The following is an 8,106-nucleotide window of genomic DNA, read 5'->3' on the forward strand; positions in this document are numbered from 1 at the left end:
GGAAAGCAGTATGGAGATTTCTTGGAAAGCTGGGAATGGAACCACCATTTGACCCAGCTATTGCCCTTCTCGGACTATTCCCTAAAGACCTTAAAAGAGCGTATTATAGGGATAGTGCTACAAAGATGTTCATAGCAGCACAATTCACAATAGCTAGACTGTGGAGCCAACCCAGATGACCTTCAATAGATGAATGGATAAAAAAAAATGTGGCATTTAGACACAATGGAGTGTTACTCTGCAATAAAAAATGACAAAATCATGGCATTTGCAGGGAAATGGATGGCACTAGAGCAGATTATGCTAAGTGAAGCTAGCCAATCCCTAAAAAACAAATGCCAAATGTCATCTTTGATATAAGGAGAGCAACTAAGAACAGAATAGGGAGGAAAAGCATGAGAAGAAGATCCCCATTAAACAGGGATGAGAGGGGGGAGGGAAAGAGAGAGAGAAGGGAAATTGCATGGTAAAGGAAGGAGACCCTCATTGTTATACAAAAATTACATATAAGAGGATGTGAGGGGAAAGGGGAAAAAAACAAGAGAGAGAAATGAATTACAGTAGATGGGGTAGAGAGAGAAGATGGGAGTGGAGGGGAAGAGAGGGGAGGGGGAATAGTAGAAGATAGGAAAGGCAGCAGAATACAACATACATTAGTATGGCAGTATATGAAAAAGTGGATGTGAAACTGATGTGAATCTGCAATATGTATACAGGGTAAGAATGGGAGTTCATAATCCGTTTGAATCAAATGTATGAAATATGATATGTCAAGAGCTTTGTAATGTTTTGAACAACTAAAAAAACAATAAAAAAACCCAAATATATAAAATAAGGTTATTGTGTCTTTCTACAACTAAAAATATTTTTTTAAAAAATTCTAGAAATAAATCTCATGTTTCACCGAGCATTGTCATGTCCAGAAAGGCATCCTGAATAATTAATTCTATAATTATTTTTATATAAATGAATATTGGGAAAATATTTATTGCAGATGTTTGCAGTAGTAAAATGTATAAAGCTGATTAAATGTCTAATAATTTCTTAGCTGTGACAATTTCATACCTTATTGTGAACATCTAAAATGATGAGGAAGAATTTTTAATGATGATAAAAAAAAAATGCTTATAATATTTTGGTATTGTAATACTTTAAAAGTCCATTACAAAACATTTATTACATTTATGAAAAATAAAAATGAATATGAATGGTATAACTATGATGTGTAAAAAATAATCATACTCTTTTAGTATTTTAATATTTTATATATTTTCTTAATTTTCTACAATACTCTTGCATTATTTTTTTAAAGTTTCAATAAAGTTTATTATTCAATTTCCTTATTTATTAGAATTGGAGTATATTTTTAAGAAACTGATTTTTTAACTCCTTTTTGAACCTTTGTAAAAAAACAGAATTCATAGGAAGTTGAAAATAAATGTAAGGAACATTCCATAAACCATTCATCCAATTTTCCCCAATGTTAACATCATACAGTTATATATGTACTCATGTGTATGTGTTTGTGTGTGCAGTTTTATCATATGCAACATTATATAATTAAAACACTGGGAAAAACACTATGGAGATACATAACTATATCATTACTAACATCGTAATTTTCTTTTGATACCTTGTTATATTTATGCAATTCTTTGCCCTTATCACCTGATAGCTACCAGCATCTATACTTATGCTATTTTTAAAATATTATACAAGTAGAAGTACAAATTATATATACTTTTTAGATTTGTCATTGTTTTATTCAGCATAATTTCTTTGAAGTTTATTAAGGTTGTTGTAGTTATTAATAATTCCATTTTTTTAAATGCTGATAAGTATTCTGCAGTATAGATATAATACATTTGTTTAACCATTTGCCAGAGTTGTGTAAGTATATTCTGATTCAAGGATATATTGAGAAAAGCTACTGTGAGTATTTGTATGATGATTTCTGCATAAAAATAAATTTTTTGCTTCTGGGAAATAAATATCTAATAAGTATAGTTTCTAGATTATATGCAAAATAATTTCCTAGTGATTATATCATTTAATATTGACACCAATTAAATATGACTAATCAACTTTCTCCACAGCCTAACCAGCAGTTGAGTTTATCACTACATTTTTAAAAATTTATTCAAATTAATAAATTTTGTGATTTTAATGCATTTCTATAATGGCTAATGATGTTAAATATCTTTTCACTCTGTCAATGGATATCCTATTTTGTGAAATATCTGTTCATGTCTTTGGCCCATTGTTGAGCTTTTAGAGTTTTTATCTATTTTAGATATGATTTTTCTGTCAAATATATGGTTTGAAAATATTTTTCTTCACTTTGTAATTTGTTTTCTTTATCTAGTTAAGAGGATTTTCACAAAATAGTGTCCATTTTTGAACAATCAATGCCAAAAAATTCAGTTGGTAATGTGTCATCCTTTTGCTAAATAGTTCTGAAAGAAAAGAAAAATCAAATTAAAAAAAAATAACTATAAAGTCCTCACCCATTTCTCAAACTGTGCACAAAATTTTATTAGAATTATAGACACAAATGTAAAAGATAAAATTTCCAAACTTCTGAACAAGTATATATGAAAATCCTCATGAACTTGTGTTAACCATGCTTAGATATGACTCTCAAAGTATTCATCATATTTGAAAAAAAAATAGGTCTCTTTACAATTATCAATGTTTTGTTTCAAAACAGAGTAAGAAAACAAAATAAAGAGTTCAGAAATTGGGAGAATATATTACAACATAAGAACTCTGAAAAAAAATTGTATCCAAAATATTGAAAGAATACAGTTATGAAGACAAGTAATTTCTTTTTTTCTTTTTAAAATCTAATTTGTTATGTATGACAGCAGAATGCATTACAATTTATATTACACATAGAGAACACAATTTTTCATATATCTGGTTGTATTCAAATATAGTCACACCATTCATGTCTTCATATATGTACTTAGGGTAATGATGTCCATCTCATTTCACCATCTTTTCTACACCTATGTCCCCTCCCTTCCTCCTCATTCCTTTGCCTATCTAGAGTTTGTGGAATCCTCCCATGCTCCCTCCCTAGCCCATTATGAATCAGCTTCCTTATATTAGAGAAAGCATTCAGCATTTTTTTGTGATTGTCTAATTTGATTTAGCATTATATTCTCCAACTTCATCCATTTACCTGAAAATGCCAGGATTTTATTCTCTTTTAATGCTGAGTAATATTCTATTATGTATATATACCATATTTTCTTTATCCACTCATCTCCTGAAGGACATCTAGGTTGGTTCCACAGTTTAGCTACTATGAATTGTGCTGCTATAAACATTGATGTGGCTGTGTCCTGTAGTATTTTTAAGTCCTTTGGGTATAAACTGAGGAGTGGGATAGCTGGGTGAAATGGTTTATCAATTCCCAATTTTCCAAGGAATCTCCATACTGCTTTCCATATTGACTGTACCAATTTGCAGTCCCACCATCAAAGTATGAGTGTGGTTTTTCCCCACATGCTCGCCAACAGTTATTGTTTATATTCTTAATAGCTGCCATTCTGACTGGAGTGAGATGATATCTTAGTTTTGAGTTGCATTTCTGTAATTGCTAAAGATGTTGAACATTTTTTCATATGTTTGCTGATTGATTGTATATCATCTTCTTAGAAGTTTCTGTTCAGTTCCTTGGCCCATTTATTGATTGGGTATTTGGTTTTGTGTGTGTGTGTGTGTGTGTATGTTTAAATTTTTGAGTTCTTTATATATCCTCAATATTAGTGCTCTATCTGATGTGCATGTATAAAAATTGCTTCCCAGATCTAGGCTCTCTATTCACTTCATTGATTATTTTTTGCTGAGAAGAAGCTTTTTCTTTAAATACATCCCATTTATTGATTCTTGATTTTAATTCTTGCACTATGGGGGTTTTATTAAGGAAGTCGGAGGCCTAACCAAACATGATGGAGATTTGGGCCTACTTTTTCTACTAATAGATGCAGCATCTCTGGTTTAATTTCTAGGTACTGTATTTATTTTGAGTTGAGTTTAATGCATGGTGAGAGATAGAGGTTTAATTTCATTGTGTTGTATATGTATTTCAAGTTTTCTCAGCACCATTTGGTGAAGAGGCTATCTTCTCTCCAATGAATATTTTTGGCACCTTTATCTAATGTAAGATAACTGTAATTATGTGGGTTAGTCTTTGTGTCCTGTATTCTGTACCAGTCTATTTTGTTGCCAATACCATGCTGTCTTTGTTACTATTGCTCTGTAGTACATTTTAAGGTCTGGTACAGTGATGCCACCTGCTTTACTCTTCTTGCTAAGAATTCCTTTAGTATTTTTGAAACTTTATTTTTCCAGATGAATTTCATGACTACTTTTTCTATTTCTATGAGGAATGTCATTGGGATTTTAATTGGAATTGCATTAATTCTGTATAGTGCCTTTGATAGTATAGTCATTTTGGCAATATTAATTCTGCCTATCCAAGAACAAGGTGGATCTTTCCATCATCTAAGGTCTTCTTTATTGTATTTCTTTAGCATTCCATACTTTTAATTGTAGAGGTCTTTCACCTCTTTCATTAGGTTGATTCCCGATTTTTTTTGAGGCTATTGTAAAAGGGATAATATTTCTCCTTTCCCTTTTAGAGGATTTTTCACTGATATACATAAATGCCTTTGATTTATTGGTGTGGATTTTATATCTTGATACTTTGACGAATTCATTTACTAGATCTAGAAGTTTTCTGGTGCAATTTTTGGATCTTCTAGATACAGAACCATATCATCAGCAAATATTGCTAATTTGATCTCTTCTTCTCCTATCCATTTCCCTTTAATTTACTTTCTCTGTCTAATTGTTCTGGCCAGTGTTTCAAGAACTATGTTAAATAGAAGTGGTGAAAGAGGGCATCCCTGTCTTGTTCCAGTTTTTAGAGGGAATGCTTTCAATTTTACTCCATTTATAATGATGTTGGCCTGAGGCTTCGCATAGATAGCTTTTATGATGTTGACATATGGTTCCTATTATCCCTAGTTTTTCTAGTGTTTTGAACTTGAAGTGGTGCTGTATTGTGTTGAATGCTTTTTTGGCATCTATTGAGATAATCATGTGGGTCTTATCTTTAATTCTATTGATGTGATGAATTACATTCATTGATTTTAATATGTTGAACCAATCTTGCATCCCTGGAATAAACCACACTTGATCATGGTGCACGATCTTTATGATACGGTTTTATATTCATTTTATATGCATCTATGTTCATTAGAGATATTGATCTGAACTTTTGTTATTTGATGTGTCTTTACCTGGTTTTGGAAACAGGGTGATATTGGCCTCATAGAATGAGTTTGGATGTACTCCTTCTTTTTCTATTTCACAAAATAATTTGAAGAATATAGGTATTAGTTCTTCTTTACAGGTCTTGTAGAACTCAGCTCTGTATCCATCTTGTCCTGGGCTTTTCTTGGTTGGTAGGCTTCTGATGGTATCTTCTATTTCATCATTTTAAATTGATCCGTTTAAATTGTGTTTGTCATTCTGATTCAGTTTGGGCAAATCATATGACTCTAGATATTTGTTGATGCCTTCAATATTCTCTATTTTATTGAAGTACAAGTTTTCAAAATAATTTCTCATTATCTTCTGTATTTTTGTAGTGTCTGTTGTGATATTTCCTTTTTCATCATTTATGTTAGTAATTTGAGTTTTCTTTCTCCTTCTCTTTGTTAGCATGGCTAAGGGTTTGTCAATTTTATTTATTTTCTCAAAGAGCCAAATGTTTGCTTTGTCATTTTTTTCAATTGTTTTTTTCTTCAATTTCATTTATTTTACCTCTGATTTTAATAATTTTCTATCTTCTACTGCTTTTGATGTTGATTTGTTCTTCCTTTTTTAGGACTTTGAGGTGTAAAGTTAAGTCATTTGTTTGCTGATTTTTTCTTCTTTAAAGGAATGAACTCCATGCAATGAAATTTTCTCTTTGTACTGCCTTCATAGTGTCCCAGAGATTTCAATATGTTGTATCAGCATTCTCATTTACCACTAAGAATTTTTAAACTCCTTCTTGATGTCTTTTGTAACCCATTGTTCATTCAGTAGCATATTATTTAGTCTTCAGGTGTTGGAGTAGTTTTTATTTTATCATTGATTTCTAATTGCATTCCATTGTGATCTGATAGAATTCAGTGTAGTATCTCTACTGTATTTGCTAAGAGATGCTTTGTGGCATAATATATGGTCTATTTTATAGAAGGATCTATGTGCTGCTGAGAAGAAAGTCTGTTCACTCTTTGATGGATGAAATATCCTATATATGTCAGTGAAGTTTAAGTTATTGATTGTTTTAGAGTTCTATAGTTTCTTGGTGCAGCTTTTGTTTGGAAGATCTATCCAGTGGTAAAAGAGGTGTGTTAAAGTCACCAAGAATTATTGTGTTGTGTTCAATTTGCTTCTTGGACTTGAGAAGAGTTTGTTTGATGAACATAGATGCTCCATTTTGGGGGGTATATATTCTTATAATTGTTAACTTGTTGGTATATGGTTCACTTGAGCAGTATGTAATGTCCTTCTTTATCCTTATAGATTAATTTTAGCTTAAAATCCACTTTATTTGATTAGAGGATGGAAACTGCTGCTTACTTCCACAGTCCATGTGAGTGGTATGCTTTCACGGAACATTTCACCTTCAGTCTGTGTATGTCTTTTCCTATGAGATGAGTCTCTTGGAGCCAGCATATCATTGGGTCTTTTTTCAAAACCAATCTGCTAGCCTGTGTCTTTTGATTGGTGACTTTAAGACATTAACATTAAGGGTTATTATTGAGACATGATTTGTATTCCCTGCTATTTTTGTTATTTAATTTGACTTGTTTTTTTCCTTTGATTAGTTTTTTCTTCAGGGTAATACCTCCCTCTGCTGATTTTCATTGTTGTTTTTCATTTCCTCTTCATGGAATGTTTTGTCAAGCATGTTTATTAGGGCAGGTTTTCTAGTTGTAATACTTTTAAGTTTTGTTTATCATGAAAAGTTTTTAATTCATCATCATATCTAAAAATTTTGCTGAATGTAAGATTATTGGCTGGCTTCCATTTTCTTTCAGAGCTAGATATATGTTCTTCCAGGATTTTCTAGCTTTCAGGGTCTGGGATGGAAAATCTGCACATAACCTAATTGATTTCCCCTCTATATAATCAGATTCCTTTCTCTTGTAGCATGTATAATTCTTTCCTTATTTTGTATGTTAGGTATTTTCATTATAATTTGCCTTGGTGTGGATCTCTTGTAATTTTGTACAATTGGCATCCTATAAGCTTCTTGTATTTTGTTTTCCAATTTATTCTTTATGTTTGGAAAATTTTCTGATATTATTTTGTTGAATAGATTGCTCATTCCTTTGGTATGGAACACTATGCCTTCCTCTATCCCAATAAGTCTTAAATGTGGTCATTTTATGTTATCCCATAATTCTTGAATGTTCCGCTCATGGTTTCTTACCATCTTCACTGTGTGATCAACATTCTTTTCAGGATTATATATTTTGTCTTCATTGTCTGAAGTCCTGTCTTCCAAGTGGTCTAATCTGTTGGTGATGATTTAAATTAAACTTTTAGTTTGGTTTATTGTTTCTTTCATTTCAAGAATTTCTGTTTGTTTTTTTTAGAACCTCTATCTCCTTTTTTTTTTTTTCAGAGTAGAAATTAGAAGTTTATTAAAGGACAGCAGAAAAGGCTTCTCCTGGAGGAAGAAGGGGACCCAAGAGGTGGAATCCGTGGAAGGGATATTGTATCCCCTTTTTATAGTTCTTTCAGTGATGGAATGTAGGTGGGAAGGCCCCAGGGGTGGGACACAGGTGGGCCAAAGAAGTAATCTGGTCAGGAAGGACTTCTGAATCAGCACCTTTTTGCTGGGGGCTGTTCATTAACATTTCTTTGAGGTGGACTTTGGCCTAGGGCCTTTTCAGGGACTTCATTAACATTCCATGAGTTGTCCTGCGTTTCCCGGAATCATTGCCAGCATGGCCTCCATTTTAGATTTCACTCGGTATTAGACCCGATTTACCTAACTACACTGACTACCTAACTTTAAATCTGGCTTCA

At 32.1% G+C, this 8,106-nt stretch overlaps 1 long non-coding RNA gene across 1 annotated transcript in view; it reads right to left on the minus strand.

Moving 5' to 3' along the window:
* Positions 1 to 4,356: 4,356 nt before the first annotated feature.
* Positions 4,357 to 8,106, minus strand: part of LOC125610647 — a 16,442-nt gene continuing 12,692 nt past the window's right edge. The window contains exon 3 of the long non-coding RNA XR_007340626.1: positions 4,357 to 4,538. This is a non-coding gene — a long non-coding RNA (uncharacterized LOC125610647). The remainder of the gene's footprint in view (positions 4,539 to 8,106) is intronic.

This window comes from Marmota marmota, unplaced genomic scaffold (assembly GCF_001458135.2).
Source record: "Marmota marmota marmota unplaced genomic scaffold, marMar, whole genome shotgun sequence".
In the NCBI taxonomy this organism is placed as follows: domain Eukaryota; kingdom Metazoa; phylum Chordata; class Mammalia; order Rodentia; family Sciuridae; genus Marmota; species Marmota marmota.